Raw genomic sequence first — 26,037 nt, 5'->3', positions numbered from 1 at the left:
TGTCTTTAAGAGGTGAACCATCAACGTGAGATACTTGCTCCCCTCCGGTGGACTCTTAAGGACTCTCTGGTCGCCGTTGCACTCCTGAGGGAGGAAACAACATAATAGAACTTTGTGTCGTCCTCAGTGATACCACACAGCGATGTGCTTCAGCCTGGGCAAACCATGCAGTCGGGGAAGATTTTCAGAACTCCAACAGTTTCAGTGTAACCGCATTCGCCGTCATGCTCGATAATATTCACTGAATGCCTCAGTGAAGCGTTGGGGGCACCAGTTTTGCGCTTGTAATGCGAAAGCAAGACAATTTGAAATAACTTTGACACACAAACGTGTGCGCCGTTTATTCACACAAAGAGCAGAAGTGTGTTTTTTACATGAAGCTTCTCAAAATGGCGGTCACAACTAACCCCCACCTTTAGGTAAAACTTAACGGGGCCGCACCGAATTAATCAATGTTAACTGCATATACATTATGAATGGTAAACAAGGACAAGAATGGTAAACAAGAACAATGGCAGTGAATAATGACAACATAGTCAAGTAAACAGGTGTGGTAAATAATGTCCTCAAGCGATACAAACTTATTTAGAAAAGCATGACGAGAGACATATTCTGACAAACTCCAAAGTGGGCAGTACTCTCTCCTGTTCACGTCTGCTGCCAGATGAATGTCATCAAGCGGTTAATACATTGGTGGTCAAAAGCTTGCAGCCATTTCGGTAGGTAAATGTTCAATTTCAGTCCAAAAAAAAAGTTGCATGTTTTCCTTTCACCAGATTTTCAGTTATTTCCATTGTACAGGGAAAACTAAAAAAAAAAAATATATATATGCTGTTTAAATGTACATTCATGTTAGCAATTAGACTTCAAATGTGAAATTAATATGTCATATTAACTCTTTACTTATTCTAAATTTGAGTTTTTAAAACCACACGTTTTACAAGATTTTCAGTTCAAGATTTTCATGAACTGTAAAGCCCTAATCCAGGGGTCACCAAACTTTTTGAAACCATGAGCTACTTCTTGGGTACTGATTAATGCGAAGGGCTATCAGTTTGATACACACTTAAATAAATTACCAGAAATAGCAAATTTGCTCAATTTACCTTTAATAAATACATCTATATATATATAAAAAATGAGTATTTCTGTCTGTCATGCCGTCGTACATTTTTTTTTCCCTTTACGGAAGGTTTTTTGTAGAGAATAAATGATGAAAAAAACACTTAATTGAATGGTTTACAAGAGGAGAAAACACACAAAAAAATTGAAATACAATTTTGAAACTGTTTTTTTTCAATTTCGACTCTTTAAAATTCAAAATTCAATCGAAAAAAAGAAGAGAAAAAATAAGCTAATTCAAATATTTTTGAAAAATGTTTAAAAATTATTTATGGAACATCATTAGTATTTTTTCACGATTAAGATTAATTTTAGAATTCTGATGACATGTTTTAAATAAGTTAAAATCCAATCTGCACTTTGTTAGAATAAATAAATTGGACCAAGCTATATTTCTAACAAAGACAAATCATTATTTCTTCTAGATTTTCCAGAACAAAAATTTTAAAAGAAATTCAAAAGACTTTGAAAAAAGATTTAAATGTGATTCTACAGATTTTCTGGATTTGCCAGAATACATATATTTTTAAATTTTAATCATAATAAATTTGAAGAAATATTTCACAAATATTCTTCGTCAAAAAAGCAGAAGCTAAAATGAAGAATTAAATTAAAATAAATTTATTATTCTTTACAATAAAAAAATAAATTTACTTGAACATTGATTTAAATTGTTAGGAAATAAGAAGAAGGAATTTAAAAGGTAAAAAGGTATATGCGTTTAAAAATCCTAAAATAATTTTTAAGGTTGTATTTTTTTCTCTAAAATTGTCTTTCTAAAAGCTATGAGAAGCAAAGTAAAACAAAAAAAAAATATTCAAACAAGTGAAGACCAAGTCTTTAAAATATTTTCTTGGATTTTCAAATTCTATTTGAGTTTTGTCTCTCTTAGAATTAAAAATGTCGAGCAAAGCGAGACCAGCTTGCTAGTAAATAAATACAATTTAAAAAATAGAGGCAGCTCACTGGTAAGTGCTGCTATTCGAGCTATTTTTAGAACAGGCCAACGGGCTACTCATCTGGTCCTTACGGGTGACCTGGTGCCCGCCGGCACCACGTTGGTGACCCCTGCCCTAACCAATAAAATACAATAAATAATGGCCTCCTTAACCCGACACGGCAGAACCGGAGCAGAGCCTCAGGAAAATGAGAAGCGTGAAGTTGAACACAACTGGAAGGTTGAACCATCAGGAATCTACTGGCGCCAATTGAATGAACTAAAAAGCTAAAGTAGTCAAGAGAAAATGACTATCTGGTGTTCACGTATGTGGCTCCACCACTAGACCCAAAAACCAGGCACTAAGTTTGGGCAGATCGATCCACATGTCGATAGTATCGATACAAAGGTAAGTATTGGTATCTGGTCAATACTAGCGTAATGAGATTAATATTTTTGTTGTATTTTCTCTTCTATAAGTTCAACAAATCACTCAGATTTCATTTCAGAGTATGTGTGAGCGCAGCACTCCTCTTCACCTCTCAGGCCGCTCGCTCAGATCCACTAGGCCCATCTTCTCTTATCCCTCCACCCCCGCTGCCCGCCAATCGGAGCAGGAACAGACTGGTGTGATGGCGAAGAGGAAGAGGAGTGCTGTGAGGAGCTTTTTTTACAGTGTCAGACAGAGAAACTGCGAGCTGTGTCATATGCAGTAAAGCTATATGATCCTGTGGTAACACTAGAAACATGTACAAGCACTTAAAAGCTGTACACCCAAACGCAAATGCTGAGCTGCAAAGCAGGCAAGAGGAGGGTGCTCCCCAAACCTTTACCAGACCCCTGGCAGAGAGAAAAATGGCACAGAGGCCTTTTAAAAACCTCAACCAGATCCAGGTAGCAATTCTTAGATGTGAAAGTTGTTTGCAGCATTAATTTATGTTGTATTTAAAGTGTAATTTGTGGTCAGAAATATTAAACTATTATTAGATATTCAGTCGGATGAAATACATCTTCATTGTTTTACTTGAACTCAAAAATAAAATTGATAATTTCTCAATCCTCCAGTTTTGTGTTCATGTTTGCAACTTTGGTTAAAAAAAAAGTTTTTCTCATTTCGCTTAAAACTGTGTTTTTTATCACTACCATACATACAATCAATTAATCAAAGGCTAAAGTACAAAATCATTCAATGAGCCAGCATTTTCAACATAAAATATTGATATCGGCAATACTGACCCTGAAATTATTTAAATGGATTATACTTGGATAGCACTTTTCTACCTTCAAGGTATTCTTTGACACTATTTCCACTAATGGCGGGAGCTGCCATGCAAAGCCCTAACAACAACCCATCCGGAGCTAGGACGCAAGGGATGTGACTAGGATAGCGAAAGTCAGTGATCAAACCTGGAATCCTGAGGTTGCTGGCACGGCCACTACCAACCGAGCCAAGCCGTCCCGATACCAATATTTGCAACAAAAAGTCGACAGAGCTGCATGATCGTGACATTGCTCTCACTTTGCATGTAGTGAGTTAATTGCACGTTATCACTAAATGTTACATTCTTGTGTAATTTTCACACAAGTTTGAATTTGTTAAATTCTACAGAAAAATATTAATTTCCTATATTTATTTAAAAAAAAAGCTATCTTTTTCTGTATGTGCTTCTTAAGACCTCAGTGTAGGCTTTATGAGGTCATGTTAACTCTAAACTAAACACAATTTATGCTAATCTACGTATTTGTTCTCTTTTTTTCCCCAAATAAGAATATATTAGAGCAGTGGTCCCCAACCACAGGTCCGGGGACCGGTACTGGTCCGTGACACATTTGCTACTGGGCCGCAGAGAAACATTAAAGAATTAATAAATTACTGGATTTCCTGCGACTAAAAGTTCGCCTGTCCCACTAAACCAGGGGTGTCAAACTCAAATACTGAGTGGGCCAAAATTTAAAAACTGACAAAGCCGCGGGCCAAGGTTGAACAAATTAACCTTTTAAGAGGACCCAAAAAGGTTTTGCATTGAATATTGAACAAGCTAGGGAGTAGGGTTTGGTGGTAGCATGGGTGTATATTGTAGCGTCCCAGAAAAGTTAGTGGGGTGCTGGGGTTCTGGGTATTTCTTCTGTTGTGTTTACGTTGTGTTACGGTGCGGATGTTCTCCCGAAATGTGTTTGTCATTCTTGTTTGGTGTGCGTTCACAGTGTGGCGCATATTTGTAACAGTGTCAAAGTTGTTTCTACGGCCATCCTCAGTGTGACTTGTATGGCTGTTGACCAAGTATGACTTGCATTCACTTATGTGTGTTTAAAAGCCGTAAATATTATATGACTGGACCGGCACGCTGTGACGACAGGTTGTAGAGAACGCTAAAGGGAATGCCCTTAAGGCCCGCCCCCAATATCGTTGTCCCGGTGGAAATTCGGAAGATTGGTTGTCCCGGGTTATTTTCGGGGCGGGCACTGAACTTAGGGAGTCTCCCGAGAAAATCGGGAAGGTTGGCAAGTGTGAGTATTAGCGGTGAATGCGGTGTTACAGCGGCACCACCGTTGTATAATACCGGCGGGCCAGCTCTAATATTAGATATTGCCTAAAGGGCTAATGATATTACACGGCGGGCCAAATTTGGCCCACGGGCCAGAGTTTGACACCCGTGCACTAAACACTCCAATACACTCGTTTATAGATACAATAAAACACCTCATAGGAAGTTGCCATTTGTTATATTTTTGTATAACTTTGTGTCATTATACAAACCACATTAATAAACAAAACATATAAATGTGACAGACTTTAGCCAAAGGCTGATTTCCATCTGCATCTCATTGTAAGTCAACGCTATAGTGAGTTGTGTTTTTCATGCACTTATTTTTGCTCTATCTGGCACATGTGGAAAGTTGGTCACTGAAAATAATGCCTACATTAAACCGGACTGTGGTGCAAAAAAAGGTTGGGGACCACTGGATTAGAGAACCGATAAAGAACAGACTCGTTAAGTAAAATCAAAACTGGAATTGGAATCAGAAAAATTTAATCAATTCCTATCCCCAGCGGTGTTCTCTATATAAAATGTGTCACTACATCAGACAGCATACACCAGTTTTTTCTGGGTGTGGGGGTCTGGTCTTTGGGGTGCACTAGCCATTGCCAAATGGTGCTGCCTGGTTTGAGGTTGGTGAAAAAGTGCTAAATGTTTCATATAGACCTGATACATATAGAATGACAATGTTTTTACATTTGTCATACCATGAATTGATTAATGTGGACCCCGACTTAAACAAGTTGAAAAACGTATTCGGGTGTTACCATTTAGTGGTCAATTGTACGGAATATGTACTGAACTGTGCAATCTACTAATAAAAGGATCAATCAATCAATCAAGGTCAGTTTGTTTTCCCCGCCCACTTGTTCATTCTAGGACTTGACACACTTTTTTTTATAATATTGTGTGCTTCTTTTCAACATGCATTTTAATTGAGATGAGAAGAGCTTTCAATTTCATAGTTTGATTAATTTAGTTTTGATCATATGGTGTCCTTGTATGTCTTGTGCCTAATGGTGTGGTTAATCCCAAGCATAGGTATGTGTCATTCCAAGCCACACTCCCTATTGGTCAGTTGATGGCACAATAATGCACACTTAGACTTAGACTTCCTTTTATTGTCATTCAAATGTGAACTTTACAGTACAGATAATAAGAAAATGTCATTGCATTAGCTCGTTGTAGTGCAGGATGAAAGAACAATAAGGTGCAGGTATAAATTAATAGATCTAAATATAGATATAAATTAATAGTACGGATAAATATATTGTACTTTTGCATATGCATCCATGTTTATGGATGTATGTTATATTGTCTTTATAGTCCATCGAGTTAATCCGTTTTTGGGGGGGAATTGAGGGGATTATTATGATACGTTCAAGAGTCGTATGGCCTGAGGGAAGAAGCTGTTACAGAACCTGGAGGTTCTGCTTCGGAGGCTGCGGAACTTCTATCTAGAGTCCAGCATTGAAAACACAAGTAGGAAGTTAAAGTTGAGAATGGAGACAAACAAAATGTTGAGCAAAAATAAGTGTTTCAACTTGAGTTGTGTTGAGTTTGAGTTTATTTCGAACATGCAAGCATACAACATGATACATCACAATTTCCAGTTTTCTCTTTTCAACATGTTCGAAAAGGAGTAGGAAGAAGCAGAGTTTATTTAATCCCACCCCTTTTCTTTTACATAACAGTTGCTAAAACTTTTGTTCACTTCCTGTTCTCAATGTATTCACAATATACTCCATAAGTAATCACAATAAAAATGAATAAATAAATAATTGGTGAAGTAAGTTTTATTCCATATGATGAGATAAGTAAGATTATTTTGAGAATAAAAGAATGAATGGGTGAATAAAATCAGAATGTTTATGATGGTTCTTTTTTGTACTTTGTAAACACTTTAAGTTTGAAGAGTTTCTTGAAGTGGATCATATTAGTACATTGATTGCTTTGCGTAATCCATTCCATAATTTAATTCCACATACTGATATACTGAAGGTCTTAAGTGTTGTACGTGCGTACACATGTTATAAATTACATGTTTTCTTACTTGGATAATAGATTAGACAATCGAACAAGTCACAGTTTTGACAGGAAATGAACAAGGGGTTTTTTTGTGACTAAAATATTCCTACAAGCAGATAAAAACCTGAAATAAGAATCTGGTGACTGGTTTAATAACATATGGCATTTTTAAAACATATTTATAATTCTAAAAACATTCTTTATATGTTGTGTTCTGTTTCAGGTTTATTCAAACAACCGTATTACCACAATTACTACATTTGTGTCTATGTGTCTCTTTATTGACTTAGTCTTTATTAGAAAATGCTATAATATGTGCAGTTCCATGAAATAGCCTTCTCTCTCTCTCTCTCTCTCTATATATATATATATGATTTTTTTTTGTTTGTATTTTTCCAGCCTTGCTCACTAAATACTTTTCATTACCCCCTCTTTCTTTTTCCATTTATGTTACCCTAGAGTCCATCAGATGGCATTTAAATGGAGAGGGGCCCATTAACCCCGCCAGCTTGCGACTCCTCTCTCCTCCATTGATCAAAATGCACAGTGGAGATATTTTATTACAGCTTCTTGTGGAACACTGACACAGATGTTTTCAGCATGTCTTCACTTTTAAGTCATGATGGAGGTAGATAATGTGTGTGTGTGTGTGTGTGTGTGTGTATATAAAATGAGCGTACTTACCTAGGGATCTACCAGAAGGAATTATGTATTCTGTCAAATGGACTGAGAATGGCTGAAACAGGACACTTGCAACTATGCATGTATTGGTTTTTTTTTTTTTACACTGTTTAACATTTTTACTACATAATATTACACCCACAAAGTGTTTAATATGATGCCATTCACCTTTAAAAAACTTTATTTACATTGTTTGAAATATGCTACTGTTCTCATTAAACAGTTCATAAGATATTCATTTGAGAAGTTATATCCAAACCTGCTCATACAGTTTCAAATGTGATGCAGCTTAGTGGACCCTTTCAAATAGTTTTAACTAGATAAAAAAAAGACAAAAGTATTACTTGTGTAGTTTTTTGTAATTTTGAGGAAACCAATACCAGTCTAATCAATTCATTTTTGTTGGGCTGTGCTGGAGGTAGGAAAACATTCACAATAAGGGGTCACCTTATCGTGGTAGAGGAGTTTGCGTGTCCCAATGATCCTAGGAGCTATGTTGTCCGGGGGCATAAAGCCCCCTGGTAGGGTCTCCCAAGGCAAACAGGTTCTAGGTGAGGGATCAGACAAAGAGCAGCTCGAAGACCTTTATGAAGATGAAAAACCATGGACCCAGATTTCCCTCGCCCGGACGCGGGTCACCGGGGCCCCCCTCTGGAGCCAGGCCCGGAGGTGGGGCACGATGGCAAGCGCCTGGTGGCCGGGCCTGTTCCCATGGGGCCCGGCCGGGCACAGCCCGAAGAGGCAACGTGGGTCACCCCTCCAATGGGCTCACCACCCATAGCAGGGGCCATAGAGGTCGGGTGTATTGTGAGCTGGGCAACAGCCGAAGGCAGGGGACTTGGCGGTCCGATCCTCGGCTACAGAAGCTAGCTCTTGGGACGTGGAACGTCACGTCACTGGGGGGGAAAGAGCCTGAGCTAGTGCGCGAAGTCGAGAAATTCTGGCTGGATATAGTCGGACTCACTTCGACGCACAGCAAGGGCCATGGAACCACTTCTCTCGAGAGGGATTGGACCCTCTTCCACTCTGGCGTTGCCGGCAGTGAGAGGCGACGGGCTGGGGTGGCAATTCTTGTTTCCCCCCGGCTCAAAGCCTGTACGTTGGAGTTCAACCCGGTGGACGAAAGGGTAGCCTCCCTCCGTCTTCGGGTGGGGGGACGGGTCCTGACTGTTGTTTGTGCTTATGCACCAAACAGCAGTTCAGAGTACCCACCCTTTTTGGGAACACTCGAGGGAGTACTGGAAAGTGCTCCCCCGGGTGATTCCCTTGTCCTACTGGGAGACTTCAACGCTCACGTTGGCAACGACAGTGAAACCTGGAGAGGCGTGATTGGGAAGAATGGCCGCCCGGATCTGAACTCGAGTGGTGTTTTGTTATTGGACTTTTGTGCTCGTCACAGTTTGTCGATAACAAACACCATGTTCAAACATAAGGGTGTCCATATGTGCACTTGGCACCAGGACACCCTAGGCCGCAGTTCCATGATCGACTTTGTAGTTGTGTCATCGGATTTGCGGCCTCATGTTTTGGACACTCGGGTGAAGAGAGGGGCGGAGCTTTCTACCGATCACCACCTGGTGGTGAGTTGGCTGCGATGGTGGGGGAGGATGCCGGACAGACCTGGGAGGCCCAAACGCATTGTGAGGGTCTGCTGGGAACGTCTGGCAGAGTCTCCTGTCAGACAAAGTTTCAATTCCCACCTCCGGAAGAACTTTGAACATGTTACGAGGGAGGTGCTGGACATTGAGTCCGAGTGGACCATGTTCCGCACCTGTATTGTCGAGGCGGCAGATCGGAGCTGTGGCCGCAAGGTAGTTGGTGCCTGTCGGGGCGGCAATCCTAAAACCCCTTGGTGGACACCAGCGGTGAGGGATGCCGTCAAGCTGAAGAAGGAGTCCTATCGGGTCCGTTTGGCTCATAGGACTCCGGAGGCAGTGGACAGGTACCGACAGGCCAAGCGGTGTGCAGCTTCAGCGGTCGCGGAGGCAAAAACTCGGACATGGGAAGAGTTCGGGGAAGCCATGGAAAACGACTTCCGGACGGCTTCGAAGCGATTCTGGACCACCGTCCGCCGCCTCAGGAAGGGGAAGCAGTGCACTATCAACACCGTGTATGGTGCGGATGGTGTTCTGCTGACCTCGACTGCGGATGTTGTGGATAGGTGGAAGGAATACTTCGAAGACCTCCTCAATCCCACCAACACGTCTTCCTATGAGGAAGCAGTGCCTGGGGAATCTGTGGTGGACTCTCCTATTTCTGGGGCTGAGGTCGCTGAGGTAGTTAAAAAGCTCCTTGGTGGCAAGGCCCCAGGGGTGGACGAGATCCGCCCGGAGTTCCTTAAGGCTCTGGATGCTGTGGGGCTGTCTTGGTTGACAAGACTTTACAGCATCGCGTGGACATCGGGGGCGGTACCTCTGGATTGGCAGACCGGGGTGGTGGTTCCTCTCTTTAAGAAGGGGGACCAGAGGGTGTGTTCCAACTATCGTGGGATCACACTCCTCAGCCTTCCCGGTAAGGTTTATTCAGGTGTACTGGAGAGGAGGCTACGTCGGATAGTCGAACCTCGGATTCAGGAGGAACAGTGTGGTTTTCGTCCTGGTCGTGGAACTGTGGACAAGCTCTATACTCTCGGCAGGGTTCTTGAGGGTGCATGGGAGTTTGCCCAACCAGTCTACATGTGCTTTGTGGACTTGGAGAAGGCATTCGACCGTGTCCCTCGGGAAGTCCTGTGGGGAGTGCTCAGAGAGTATGGGGTATCGGACTGTTTTATTGTGGCGGTCCGTTCCCTGTACGATCAGTGCCAGAGCTTGGTTCGCATTGCCGGCAGTAAGTCGAACACATTTCCAGTGAGGGTTGGACTCCGCCAAGGCTGTCCTTTGTCACCGATTCTGTTCATAACTTTTATGGACAGAATTTCTAGGCGCAGTCAAGGCGTTGAGGGGTTCCGGTTTGGTAACCGCAGGATTAGGTCTCTGCTTTTTGCAGATGATGTGGTCCTGATGGCTTCATCTGACCGGGATCTTCAGCTCTCGCTGGATCGGTTCGCAGCAGAGTGTGAAGCGACCGGAATGAGAATCAGCACCTCCAAGTCCGAGTCCATGGTTCTCGCCCGGAAAAGGGTGGAGTGCCATCTCCGGGTTGGGGAGGAGACCCTGCCCCAAGTGGAGGAGTTCAAGTACCTAGGAGTCTTGTTCACGAGTGAGGGAAGAGTGGATCGTGAGATCGAAAGGCGGATCGGTGCGGCGTCTTCAGTAATGCGGACGTTGTACCGATCCGTTGTGGTGAAGAAGGAGCTGAGCCGGAAGGCAAAGCTCTCAATTTACCGGTTGATCTACGTTCCCATCCTCACCTATGGTCATGAGCTTTGGGTCATGACCAAAAGGATAAGATCACGGGTACAAGCGGCCGAAATGAGTTTCCTCCGCCGTGTGGCGGGGCTCTCCCTTAGAGATAGGGTGAGAAGCTCTGCCATCCGGGAGGGACTCAAAGTAAAGCCGCTGCTCCTCCACATCGAGAGGAGCCAGATGAGGTGGTTCGGGCATCTGGTCAGGATGCCACCCGAACGCCTCCCTAGGGAGGTGTTTAGGGCACGTCCAACCGGTAGGAGGCCACGGGGAAGACCCAGGACACGTTGGGAAGACTATGTCTCCCGGCTGGCCTGGGACGGTGCGGCGTCTTCAGTAATGCGGACGTTGTACCGATCCGTTGTGGTGAAGAAGGAGCTGAGCCGGAAGGCAAAGCTCTCAATTTACCGGTTGATCTACGTTCCCATCCTCACCTATGGTCATGAGCTTTGGGTCATGACCAAAAGGATAAGATCACGGGTACAAGCGGCCGAAATGAGTTTCCTCCGCCGTGTGGCGGGGCTCTCCCTTAGAGATAGGGTGAGAAGCTCTGCCATCCGGGAGGGACTCAAAGTAAAGCCGCTGCTCCTCCACATAGAGAGGAGCCAGATGAGGTGGTTCGGGCATCTGGTCAGGATGCCACCCGAACGCCTCCCTAGGGAGGTGTTTAGGGCACGTCCAACCGGTAGGAGGCCACGGGGAAGACCCAGGACACGTTGGGAAGACTATGTCTCCCGGCTGGCCTGGGACGGTGCGGCGTCTTCAGTAATGCGGACGTTGTACCGATCCGTTGTGGTGAAGAAGGAGCTGAGCCGGAAGGCAAAGCTCTCAATTTACCGGTCGATCTACGTTCCCATCCTCACCTATGGTCATGAGCTTTGGGTCATGACCGAAAGGATAAGATCACGGGTACAAGCGGCCGAAATGAGTTTCCTCCGCCGTGTGGCGGGGCTCTCCCTTAGAGATAGGGTGAGAAACTCTGCCATCCGGGAGGGACTCAAAGTAAAGCCGCTGCTCCTCCACATCGAGAGGAGCCAGATGAGGTGGTTCGGGCATCTGGTCAGGATGCCACCCGAACGCCTCCCTAGGGAGGTGTTTAGGGCACGTCCAACCGGTAGGAGGCCACGGGGAAGACCCAGGACACGTTGGGAAGACTATGTCTCCCGGCTGGCCTGGGAACGCCTCGGGATCCCCCGGGAAGAGCTAGACGAAGTGGCTGGGGAGAGGGAAGTCTGGGTTTCCCTGCTTAGGCTATTGCCCCCGCGACCCGACCTCGGATAAGCGGAAGATGATGGATGGATGGATGGTTATGGAAACAAGCCATTATTAAACATGTACACATGCAGGAAGCAGCCCTTTGATAAAGAAGGTGAGAAACTTTATTGAAGTTAGGAATTTATTGAAGAAGGTGGTCTCTCTCTCTCTAAAAATGAAGGCGTATTACATCCGGTTTGATTTTGGGGTATTGTTGAATAAATACCAGTGTATCGAACACCTGCAAAAGAAATGGCCATTGGAACGTTGGAAAGTTTTAGTTGAACATGATAACCATTGGATAACCATAACAAACATATGGCCGAGGTAGTGCAAACAATTACTGGAACTACAAAAAATGGCAGTTTCTGTCACCTGAAAGTCAAATGTTGATACATTCATTTTATTTGTCAGTGTTTTTCTCAATGTAAAACTGTAATTATTTTTTTTTTAAATGTCTAAGTTAACATGTTTGGTGTAGAATGCATACATTTAATTATTTTTTCATTTGTTATGGTAAACATTCATTTGGTTCTAATTCAATTCAGTTTCTTTTTCAGTCTTTTTGGAGCAGTTTACTAACAGAAACCAAGGTACAGGTATATCTTGTACTCGTCTTTTTTAAATGATTAGATTTTCTTTTCGCAGGGTTGTACAAAATGACAAGTTACGGGATCATGATATGATTCTCCATACTCTGCACACCCAAGGTGTACCTATAGTATACTGTATACAGTATATAGTGCTCTCTGATCGTAGGCCTTCATATAAACAGGATGAGGATACATCACATTCATCATGAGCGTCAGAACAAATCGTACAAAAGTGTAAAAATGGTTACGTCTAAGTGTTCCATTCGAAGTATTATTTTAAGCATTTATTCAGAAAAGGTGGTACTGTGATCCATGACAGTTAACACAATCTAAAGAAGAGATACTGAAAGAAGTGAGCCTGGGGTGCGGGTCTCAACAAAGTAGCAGCAGTTCTTAGCTTGTGAGATTTTCATGATTCAACACGAAGAGCGTGAATTTGACTAATAAGAATACTTCCACATTGCGGCATGGAAATGGATATATTGTGCAGCTCGAATAATATTTTTAGATTTTTTACTGCCGAATCAAGAACATGTTTGAAAGTGACATGTGAATGAAACTCCAAAACCCGTTTCCATAGGAGTTGGGAAATTGTGTTAGATGTAAATATAAACGGAATACAATGATTTGCAAATCATTGTCAACCCATATTCAGTTGAATGCACTACAAAGACAAGATATTTGATGTTCAAACTCATAAAGTTTATTTTTTTTTTGCAAATAATTAACGTAGAATTTCATGGCTGCAACACGTGACAAAGTAGTTGGGAAAGGGCATGTTCACCACTGTGTTACCTCACCTTTTCTTTTAACAACACTTAAACTTTTGGGAACTGCAGAAACTAATTGTTGAAGCTTTGAAAGTGGAAGTCTTTCCCATTCTAGTTGTATTTAGAGTTTCAGTCGTTCAACAGTCCGGGGTTTCCGCTGTCGTATTTTACGCTTCATATTGCACCACACATTTTCGATGGGACCCAGGTCTGGACTGCAGGCGGGCCAGGAAAGTACCCACACTCTTTCACTACGAAGCCAGGCTGTTGTAACACGTGGTTTGGCATTGTCTTGCTGAAATAAGCAGGGGCGTCCATGATAACGTTGCTTGGATGACAACATATGTTGTTCCAAAACCTGTATGGACCATTCAGCATTAATGGGGCCTTCACAGATGTGTAAGTTACCCATACCTTGGACACTAATGCACCCCCTTACCATCACAGATGCTGGCTTTTGAACTTTGCGCCTATATCAATCCAGATGGCTATTTTCCTTTTTGTTCCGGTAGACACCACGTCCACAGTTTCCAAATAAAATTTGAAATGTGGACTCGTCTGACCACAGAACACTTTTCCACTTTGCATCAGTCCATCTTAGATGAGCTCGGGCCCAGCAAAGCCTGTGGCGTTCCTGGGTATTGCTGATAAACGGGTTTTGCTTTGCATAGTAGAATTTTAACTTGCACTTACAGATGTAGCGACCAACTGTAGTTACTGACAGTGTTTTTCTGAAGTGTTCTTGAGCCCATGTGGTGATATTGTTTACACACTGTCGGTTTTTGATGCCGTACCGCCTGAGGGATCAGAGGTCCGTAATTCCATCGCTTACGTGCAGTAATTTATGCAGATTATGTGAACCTTTTGATGACTTTACAGACCGTAGATGGTAAAATCCCTAAATTCCTTACAATAGTTTGTTGAGAAATGTTCTAAAACTGTTTGACAATTTGCTTACAAATTGGTGACCCTCGCCCCATCCTTGTTTGTGAATTATTTAGCATTTCATGGAAACTGCTTTTATACTCAATCATGGCACCCACCTGTTCCCAATCAGCCTGCACACCTGTGGGATGTTCCATATAAGTGTTTGATGAGCATATGGAAACGGGGTTTGTATTTAGGTGAAAACTCAAATATTAATTTTGCTATTTCACCCAATTCACACTGTGAGCCCTTCATGATAGATTGCCTTCTGTACCCTCGTGTACAGTAGTAATGAATGAGTATGGGACGAAAGTGAGATCTCAATCATTCACAGAAAACATTTTATTGCAGTTGTTGCTGACATCTCCGTGTTGACATATTGTCAGCAAAAAAAGAAAGCCAGAAAGAGCACTTGGCAGCTTCATTGTGTGTGGGAAATAAAAAATAAAACATACGCTGGACGTGGAGTCAGTTCAGCACAATGAACTGGCCAATTATTTCTGAAATGGCAGGGGAGTTTTTTTAAACGTGCGAGTTTTGCCTTTCATATACAACCACTGACAGGGAATAAATGACAAGCACATAAACAAGACATTGAACAGACGACTTTCCTCCGCCCCCTCTCATTTTTTTTTATCCTACACATACACACATAATAGACGGATATAGATTGGCTCAGAACTGACTGCTCAGTAATACATTCACCAATGTTTGTTTGCTCATAGTGCACACACAGAAACGCACGCACACGCGCGCGTGCGCGCACACACACACACACACACACACACACACACACACACACACACACACACACACACACGCTATTCACCTGAAGCTGCGATTGAAAGGTTGGCTTGTGTATGATAAACCTGTGCTGTTTGACATTTGATTAAATAACATTACTGCCAATCAGCAGAGTGAGATGCCGAGCATCGGGTCACAAGGGTTGTGCAGTCTTTGCATCATTGTTGACAGGGTGAGCAATGTAAACGGGAATACAAGTGCTTAGAAATAATGTACATTGCAGCGTGCTGTTATCCCACAGATTGTGATCATTCAAATATTGTTCATGTACACTTATATCTTGCTTGAGAGGGGTCATTGATTAACCAAAAATGCTAAACTTTTGAGAAACACTTCTTGCAGTTATATTTCATTCCTATACCTGACAGTCATTTAGCTGCTGTGACATCAATTCCTTAATGTCCCTATGTTTACACTAAGCCGAATAAGGTTATCCAAGGTAAATCACACCCAACCTTATCCATGTCCACATACAACAATGCCACCGTTTAAGACACCCGCCCACCTCCGTCCGCTTGCGCAATGCGACAGAGTACACAGGCGAGGAAAATGCACACGTTATAGTAATCTCCAGTGTTGCTTTGTGTGCAAGTTCTTATATTTTACTTATCTCAACAATATCCAGTGTTTTGGTATGTCAATTAACTGGAATCCAGTTTGCTGATGGGGGCCTATTGTAGTGAATCACACCTGCGCCATCATAAATTAATCAAATCTTTATCAGACACGTAAACAATGTGATAAAGAACATTTTACATCAATCAAACTAGGGATTTAGATATTAGGTCATGAAACTCCTCACCCTTTTGCCTTCACCGTCATTGTCCATTTGTTTTTGGTGACTTCATATACTCTGGACCTAGATGTCGAGTCCACGACATACATGGCGGACAATAACTGGTACAGTCTGCTTCGCATTCACTGTTTTCCGTAGTTTTCCCTCGACGGCCAAGTAATACAAAGAACATGCACTTTTTTTTTAAAATCACATCCATGGGAGCTCGCATTCTCGTCGTCTCTCCTTCAAGACGACGACAAAGTTTTTCGCTAAGTACAGTAGAATCACAGCTGACATCCGAAAGTTCTCTTGCCGTCTGAGAAGTGTTGTATCCCAAATAGCTGCAATCGCTTTCTCTTAAGGTATTCATGTGTGATTTCCACAAGCGTCTGTACATGTAGGAGGAGAAACACGGGCATGTCTGGATTCATATTTCCAGTGGTTAGCGCCGAGCTACAAAATGACTTTATTATGTAGCTGCCTGTGGTGCGGCCTTTCTGGCATCACTTCCTCTCCGAATTTACTTTGTAAGCGATCAATGAGTCCATACAAAGCTAAGTGCCAGAGACTCAAGAAATACACGGCTGATTTACCCGTGTAAACATTTGTCCGAGGAGAGGAACCTTAAACTCTGGTTCAGTGTGGCTGAAACGGGGCTTAGGCTAAATAATTATTCGTGTAAGAGGTTAAAGGACTTAGTGTAGACATGGCCTCAGAGTCAGTGTTGATTTAAATGGGTTATACTTGTATAGCTCTTTTCTACCTTCAAGGTACTCAAAGCGCTTTGACACTACTTCCACATTCACCAATTCACTCACACATTCACACACTTAGCAATGGGGAAGTATTTTGCCCAAGGACACAATGGAAGTGAATAGGAAGGCGTAAGCCGGGATCAAACCTAGAAGCCTCAAGTTGCTGGCACGGCCGCTTCACCATCCAAACCACGCCATCCCCAAACTTCAGCTGCTTGTAAACCGAACAGGATGTAATCTAAAGAAAATGGATGGATGCATGGCTGTAATTTGGAGGGGGACATGTCCCTCGCACTTTTTGAAAAAACAGGTTTTGTACTTTACACATTTTAACATCCATTTTTTTTTTTCCCGGACTATTTAGCACATCGGTATTCAAGCCGCACCTACTAGATTTATAAAGAAAACAATATTTTTCTTTATATTTATATATCAATCAATCAATCAATGTTTACTTATTTAGCCCTAAATCACTAGTGTCTCAAAGGGCTGCACAAACCACCACACAAACTACTACAAAATCCTCGGTAGGCCCACATAAGGGCAAGGAAAACTCACATAAATATTTTGTAAATGTTTGTTTACATACTTTAGTTGTTTTCCAAATGGGGCCTTTAATACGGCAGTCAAAATGCTGATCAAATAAAACAGAAAAGTCAGTGTCATTGACCCACTAGCTGCGGAAGCTAGCGCTCCAATCAGCTAAACAGATTCAATAACTCCACGTTGATGACTTGGTCAATTCACCTGTAACTGGGTTAGCATATTAGCTAATGCTAAGGATGCTACCTTGATTACATGCACAAATATGCATGAAAACACAACTGTTTAGTAAGTATTGAATTGTCTTAGGTTGTTTTTTTTAAACTTACAAACGTTGCTTGGAGTGATGATTGAAAAAACCATACAAGTGCAACTAACTTAGACTTAGACAAACATTTATGATCCACAAGGGAAATTGTTCAACACAGTAGCTTAGTTACAATGATGGAAAGTGTAAGGATGGAAAGGACAATGCAGGTATAAATAGACTAGGTATAGCAATGTAAAATATAACATATCTGCAAATATATATAATATATACTTAATATGTGTACAGTATATTATATATACAGATATGTCGATAACATAACTAGATGAAACAGCACTTGTACTTCCGGTTCAACAGAACGAAGTATTGCAGACTTTCAAGCTGCAGCACCTGCAATGGGAAAACATGTCCAAAATATGGCACCATAGCAAAATAACACACATTTTTAGTTTCTGTGATGTTGTTACCACTATGTAAGTTTGCTGTATGCAAACAGTAAGGCTGTTAACAAATACAAATCCAGAGATTAGCCGCACCTTTGTATTTCGCCGCAGGGTTCAAAGCTGAGGAAAAAAGTAGGGACTTATAGTCGAGCAAATATGGTAATGATACGGTATTGAATTTCTATTTAATAGTCAAACACCAGCACCAGGCGGAAATAAATTAAACAGATGCGCGGGGTTAAGCTTGTCCCTTTAGCCATCTCACAATTGGCTTTGGAGGGCGGCCTTCTTGCCAACGTGACAATGACTGACAGCATGCAGCAGCTGACCAATCAATGGTCAAATGCGAGAAGCGCTAGTTGGCCTCCATACGGCAACAAGAGTCACAAACAAGAGGAGTTTAGTCCTCCAATTAAAGGTAGCTATGATTAGCTTGCGCCATGGGAATAAGAACGCAAATTGCAGCTGTGGTGTTGGCGATTTCTGGTGTTGTAATGGCTTGTGTAAGATGATATTTGTTTCAGCAGACATAAAAGGTAAACAAATAAATCCTAATGCAACTTTGTCAAAAATAAGTCATTTATTTCAATATGTTAATGTTATTTTGTATGAAAAATTAATTGCACAATTTCTTTCCCATTCAATGGAAGGAAGAACATGCAGTATCGACAACGCTGTGGAAACATCCTGAAAGTTTCAAACCACACATTGCTTGTCTATTGTTTTTGTTGGACTCATTGATCGAGCAAAACTACACACATGTTGTAAAAACATGTAAAAACCACGCTCAGATGCGAACACCTCCACTACTGAGCTAACAGCACAGAGATCAATAAGCCAACAGTGGATGTGCTGCCGGGCACAAAATGGCTCTGATAGATTAGACATTTGAATATTGCAAGGTTCATACAACAAAGCGTAGTTTTTCAACAGTCTGGTTTGTAAATCGAGAAGTCTGTACAATTAGGTGTTTGTGAATCCAGTTTCCAGTGTATATTGATTTATTTTGAGAAAAATGTGTTAATTTTTTGTACATTTCAGTCTTTGTCAGACCTTTTGGAACTAAAAGTACTACTAGGTGATTAAAACCTACTTATTGTTTAGATAACTTGAAATAACATTGTGATTTGATATTCATTTGTATAATATATTTAATATAACTCGCTCACCAAATAGTAAATATAACATAGGCATTTTTGCATAACATCGAGTGTGTTTTTTGGAGTGGGTCACCGCTCAATGACAACAATTCTGAACAACAAATGCAAAACTTAATTCTTCGCAATTGCTGTCTGATGTAATGGTTCAACCAACTGCCACTAAACAAGGTTGGCCTTTCTCCCATTGACCGCCCAACCACAACTAGAGTGTCAGATATCAGACTAAATGAGGGGCGGACAAAGCAGACGTATTTATTTGTTTTCAGGTCAAGCTTCTCGTACAATAAAAGCTTGACCCGTGACCCCTCCATCCATTAATCAATGTAAAGATGAATAAATAAGTGGTATACATGGCAGCTGGCTTTCCAACAAGCTGTCCTCAACTGTCCAAATCACTTTGGAATCGTTTGACAACGGGAGGCCAATGGCTCAGCCAAATGGAGTTTGAAACCGAAAGACTGACCAGGGGATTGGAGAGTAAAGGAGGGAGTGCTGCTGGGAGCGTGGCAATCTGCTACTGGTGTGGGAGGTCTCGCTGACAAGGGGACAGGGTTAAAAGGGGAGACGGGTAAAGTGCATGGAGAAAACTGAGTGGGGGTATTTTAGAGGGGAGATGATGTAAGAGAGCCAAGTAGTGTAACAAGTCGTTGGACAGGGATGCTGCGAGATCACATGTTGTGGGTGGTCGGAGAGGGACAAGACTTTAGTAGATTGGTGAAGGGAAGGGCGGTGTTTGTGTGGTGGCCTCAAAAGTAAAGGACCTCTGGAGGAAAAAAATACATTGGCAATTGATGATGGATGCATTTCCTGCAAAAAAGCCTGTCTTGCAATTTTAGTGAACCACCTGTAACTTTTCCTCCCTATTCTTATCTGTCTTTTGAATAAATGGTTTTGCTTTGGTTGAGTTCATTGCTTGATCTATTTAAGTGCATGTACATTTGACACACTGCGAAGAGGTCTGTCATCGTTCTGGTGGTGACACACTTTTGCATACCAACACTGAATACCTAACAAATGCTATCAAGTTATTGAAAAGGGTGATTAAATCCCTATGATCTGTAATTAACTGTGCCTAAATTTCCTTTATAATCACACCTACAAATGCGGCAGTTAGCCCTCAGTTTAAGGTGTTTTCTTCTAAAATGCATTAATTTCAGTTCAGTTTAATTCAAACATGCATAAAATACAATAACAATGTAATGCATCGCATATTTCCAGTTGTTTCATCACAGTATGTCCAAAAAAAGAGTAGGAAAAAGCAGAAAATATTTAATCATACACCTTATCATATCATAATTTTATCTAATTTATTTGTTCTCTGTAACAGAAAAGTGAATGAATAAAAATAAAATACATATATATAAGTAAGGAAACAAACAAATGCATGAATAATCCATCCATCCATCCATCCATCCATCCATTTTCTACCGCTTTTCCCTTTCGGGATCACAGTGGGTACTGGAGCCTATTCCAGCTACATTCGGGTGGAAGGTGGGGTACACCCAGAACAAGTATCCACCTCATCGCGGGGCCAACGCAAATAGACAGACATTTCCACACTAGGGCAAATTTTAGATAGAATTAACATAGCTAGACTAAAACATATCGAAATAACCCCCCAACATACATACATACATACATACATACATACATACATACATACATACATACATATATATATATATTGTTCTTTTACAAAAATGTGCCAGAAAATGCATATAAAGTGACCATAAAATGAATTTAAATCATCATATAACCTGAGATTATTGACTTAAATATAATTGGAAATCCGTCAAGTTTTCCTTTTACTTCAGAATAGCGACTTGTCCACGGTGTACACCACCTTCCGCCCGAATGCAGCTGAGACAGGCTTCAGCACCCTCCGCAAACCCAAAAGGGACAAGCGGTATAAATGGATGGATGGATGTAAACATGAAATATATTTTAATCATTAGTGGGTAATATGAATCATTATACATAGTTATTGTAATTATATTATTATTAGTTAATCTACTACGGGTTAAGCCTTCAACGGTCTAAAAAACTAGTGACGGTGTGATGGCATGCAAAACTGAAACGTGTGGTTAATTCTCTCTTATGCTGCTACAGATATTAAAATTATATCCATCCATCCATTTTCTACCACTTATTCCCCTTTAGGGTCGCAGGGGGCACTGGTGCCTATCTCAGCTACAATCGGGCGGAAGGCAGTGTACACCCTGGAGAAGTCGCCACCTCATCGCAGGGCCAACACAGATAGACAACATTCACACTCACATTCACACACTAGGGCCAATTTAGTGTTGCCAATCAACCTATACCCAGGTGCATGTCTTTGGAAGTGGGAGGAAGCCGGAGTACCTGGAGGGAACACACGCATTCATGGGGAGAACATGCAAACTCCACACAGAAAGATCCCAAGCCCGGGATTGAACCCTGACTGCTCAGGACCTTCGTATTGTGAGGCAGATGCACTAACCCCTTTTCCACCGTGAAGCCCATAAAATATGTTCACCTTTTTTCTTTTGCCTCATCCTTGTTACAAAATGCTGGTGCTGTCTTTGAATGCTCAAAGTTCAGCCTGTTTCCATACAACAGTGTATTGGCGATTGCCCAGGAAAATATGGCTTCATCACAGGTTTACTGTATTCTTACATGTTTGGTAAATGTTGCTCTTCAATGTGCGATGAAATTATAAGGCACACTTACAGCATTGCTTTCACCAAGTTGGAATAATAATAAAACAACCGAAGTTAGTGTAGTGATTTTGTTAACAAATTTATTTAGATGCTTAATTATTTACATTACACATATTTAATACCTGTATTGCTACACTAACTTTACAACTGCATACATTGTATGTATGTATGTATGTATATATATATGTATGCATGTATACATTTACAGTATGTGTATGTATGTACGTATGTACATATGTATATGTATGTACATCCATCCATCTATATTCTTCCGCTTATCCGAGGTTGGGTCGCTAAGGCAGCAGCCTAAGCAGGGAAACCCAGACTTTCCTCTCCCAAGCCACATTGTCCAGCTCTTCCCGGGGTATCCCGAGGGGATCCCAGGCCAGCCGGGAGACAGTCTTCCCAACGTGTCCTGGGTCTTCCCCGTGGCCTTCTACTGGTTGGACGTGCCCTAAACACCTCCCCAGGGTTAAGTCCGGGTAGCATCCTGACCAGATGCCCATACCACCTCATCTAGTTCCTCTCGATGTGGAGGAGCAGTGGCTTTACTTTGAGCTCCTCCCTGATGACAGAGCTTCTCACCCTATCTCTAAGGGAGAACCCCGCCACCAGGCGGAGTAAACTCATTTCATACCCGTGATCTTGTCCTTTCGGTCATAACCCGAAGCTCATGACCATAGGTGAGGATGGGAATGTAGATCGACCGGTAAATTGAGAGCTTTGCCTTCCAGCTCAGCTCCTTCTTTACCACAACGGATGGATACTCAAGACGCCGCACCGATCCGCCTGTCAATCTCACAATCCACTCTTTCCTCACTTGTGAACAAGACTCCTAGGTACTTTAACACCTTCACTTGGGGCAGGGTCTCCTCCCCAAACCCGGAGATGACACTCCACCCTTTTCCGGGCGAGAACTATGGACTCGGACTTGGAGGTGCTGATTCTCATCCCAGTCGCTTCACCCTCGGCTGCGAACCGATCCAGTGAGAGCTGAAGATCCTGGCCAGATGAAACCATCAGGACCACATCATCTGCAAAAAGCAGAGACCTAATCCTGCAGCCACCAAACCAGGTCCCTTCAATGCCTTAGCTGCGCCTAGAAATTCTGTCAATAAAAGTTATGGACAGAACCGGTGACAAATGGCAGCCTTGGCGGAGTCCAACCCTGACTGTAAACGGGTCTGACTTACTCCCGGCAATGCGGACGGAGCTCTGAGTGACACTGATCATACAGGGAGTGGACCGCCACAATACCCCATACTCTCTGAGCACTCCCCACAGGACTTCCCGAGGGAAGCGTTTGAATGCCTTCTCCAAGTCCACAAAGCACATGTAGACTGGTTGGGCAAACTCCCATATAACCTCAAGGACCCTGCCGAGAGTAAAGAGCTGGTCCACAGTTCCACGACTAGGACTAAAACCACCCTGTTCCTCCTGAATCCAAGGTTCGACTATCCAGCGTAACCTCCTCTCTAGTACACCTGAATAAACCTTATCGGGGAGGCTGATGTATGTGAATGTGAATATATATATATATATATATATATATATATATATATATATATATATATATATATATATATATATATATATATATATATATATATATATATATATATATATATATATATATATATATATATATATTCACACAGTCATTAAATTCTAATTATTATTTGCAAAAAAAAAAAAATTATGAGTTTAAACATCAAACATGTCTTTGTAGTGCATTCAATTGAATATGGGTTGAAAAGGATTTGCAAATCATCAGCCAGGAGTTTTAAAAAATTGACAGTGTCGTTACACAACATAAATAGAAGGAAGGAGGAGAGAGGAGAAGGGGTAACAGAACACTCTGTTCCAACCATTATCGATCTGGATCTGACACCACACGTGGCACCAGATGTCAACCAAGCAGTATAAGTTTCTGTTGGCCCATTAAAAGCTGCCAAACCTAATATCTGTCCATCAGTTGCTTTTTTCCTTCCTTCCACAAAATCTCAGATATTGTTTCCTCCAGACAGATTTTATTTCATGCAAGTGTCTTGACTACTATAGCTTCAGTTTTATTAGTAACTAATTTTCTCTCGTACAGTTTTTCAGTTGCCATAATTGCTCAAATTGATTTGGGTAATTGATAACGAGGGAATAAGCACATTTTGACAGGCACTGCTCACTCTTCGATAGTGTGCGTGTGTCAAGTTCTTCAGGTTTTTTCACAGCTATGCCCAAACTTGAAAGGGCCAGTGGGACTCAAGAAGGACACAAAGGGACAACTCAATCATCCTTCCTTGTGATTTATTGAGGTTTGATTTGAAGCAATCAAATAAACTGGGTTATCGGTGTAAATGAATGGATGAAATGAATGAATAGTTAAAAGGTCGATAATTAAATAGTAGAATAGTATAATAGTTGATTAGTGGATAGTTGATTAACTGAATTGTAGAATAGGTTGATAAACAATCAAAAAGAAAAAAGAACAGTTTCATAAACATACATCAAAATACATGCTTTGCTTTACTTTCAAATCAATCCAACCAAAATTAATTTCACTGATAGGGACTACGATTAACAATAAACTAATGCAACAAACAGTTCAGGGTGTCCCTCCAGTATTGCCGTAAGGCTGTGACGTAAGAGGTCTATATAAAGGTGGGTTGTTGAAGAAGGTGATATATGTATATGGAGATAGGTGTAAAGAAGGGAACAATAAAGTGGTGGAAACCGGACCTGCTCTCATGACTCCCTTTTATTATTTTATTTTATCAGTACCCAAATTATGCGAACCCAGGACACTCGGCTACACTAATATGAATGAAATTAAATTTAAACAATCCAAAAATAAACTTAAATCACTGATACCTTTTTAAATTTACTTTCAGTCAATTTAAACAATTTTTGGCAACATAAGTGAAATTATCTCCTTTAAACATTTTACCCGGTGAAATTATTTTCTTTAAACATTCCACTCAGTCCAAACAAGCAACGAGCACTTCTTTCCTTTGGTTTTCTCACCAGTTACGTCTTCTGAGTCCACACAAGAGCTGCCTTCCTTCCTCTTAGCAGCATGTCAAAAAAAAAAGGGGTGACTGACTGAAGCTCAAACGTTTTGAGCATGTGCTCTGAGCAGGTGAACAGGTGAACTTAATCAAGCCAATCTGGTGGAAGCAGGTAGAGATGTTCAGCGCTCAGCTCTCACTGTTGCCCCTTCAGGCCTAGAGTGTGCTCTGCAAATGAGTGGTGTTTTTTTCTGCTCTGTCTTTGACTTGACAGTGTGTGAGTGTGTGTGAGCGAGCGAGTGAGTGTGTGTGTGTGTGTGTGTGTGTGTGTGTGTGTGTGTGTGTGTGTGTGTGTGTGTGTGTGTGCGTGTGTGTGTGGTGTGTGTGTGTGTGTGTGTGTTTCTGTGTGTGTTACTTCTGCACAACACACAGGGCACCCACCACTGCTATATGTCTACAACTGCATGTTGTGTCATGGTTTTGTATTTGTGGTTTCATTTAAATTCACCCTATGAAGTTGGAACTAAGTATCTCTTTCTTTCTCTGAGTGTATGAATGTAAGTGTTATCTTAAGAATTGTCTTTGATATTGTTTCCATAATGCTATAAACTCAGTATATAATGATATCCTCTCTATAATATACCATCAAGCATTATTGTGTGCACATGGATTTATTTAAATGACTGTGTGCACCCGTGCATGCAATGTATGTGTAATGCATCAGATATGGTAAAGGGGTATTAAATCACATTTCATTTTGCATGGAGCAGATGTGATGTCCGCACCAGTGTTGAAATGCTGCGGCATTAACACGGTGTGACTAAGCCCAGTCATCCATTAAGATTTTGATGTCACATTATAGAGTGTTTAGTTCTGCATTGATGGACTGCTGTGCATGACAATGTTACATTTACATGACTCAATGTTGGAACTAACAATGTGTATATTTAAGTTTATGTTTGAGTCATGGAATACAAATTCATTTTTTTAACCTTTACATAAAACTTCAAAAGTTATGTCTAACACTCAATTTAAAAGTATTAGAATAATAATTGTTTGCTGCATTGTAAAACATATTGTCAATAACTTGAGGTTTTCAAAAAATGATCAGATCACCCACTCTCTTTTGTGTGTGTCCACAATTATATTGGTGCAGTTTCTATTTGAGCGCAATGGTTGCAATACTTCAAGAAACCAGGAGGTGGCAGCTTTTATACTCTTTAAAGTTCCCACACTGAATGAAGGGGACTTGAACGCCAACAGTGGTCCAGAGAGGTGGATGTTATTTTTCCTTGTTAAAGTTCGGAGTTTTTTTTTTTTTTTTTTTGAATGTATAAAAAATGTGTGCTTTATTTTGTAATACTCTGTCTAGTTGTAGGGTGTATAATT

General features: G+C 41.5%; 1 long non-coding RNA gene across 1 annotated transcript in view; it reads right to left on the bottom strand.

Annotated features, from left to right (window-relative positions):
- LOC133561442 (uncharacterized) overlaps window positions 1-24,855 on the bottom strand; it is a 124,055-nt gene extending 99,200 nt beyond the window's left edge. The window contains exon 1 of the long non-coding RNA XR_009808697.1: window positions 24,665-24,855. This is a non-coding gene — a long non-coding RNA (uncharacterized LOC133561442). The remainder of the gene's footprint in view (window positions 1-24,664) is intronic.
- Window positions 24,856-26,037: the final 1,182 nt, after the last annotated feature.

This window comes from Nerophis ophidion, linkage group LG11 (assembly GCF_033978795.1).
Source record: "Nerophis ophidion isolate RoL-2023_Sa linkage group LG11, RoL_Noph_v1.0, whole genome shotgun sequence".
Classification (NCBI taxonomy): domain Eukaryota; kingdom Metazoa; phylum Chordata; class Actinopteri; order Syngnathiformes; family Syngnathidae; genus Nerophis; species Nerophis ophidion.
Note: the sequence above shows the minus strand (reverse complement) of the source record. Positions and strands in the feature narration are given on the sequence as shown.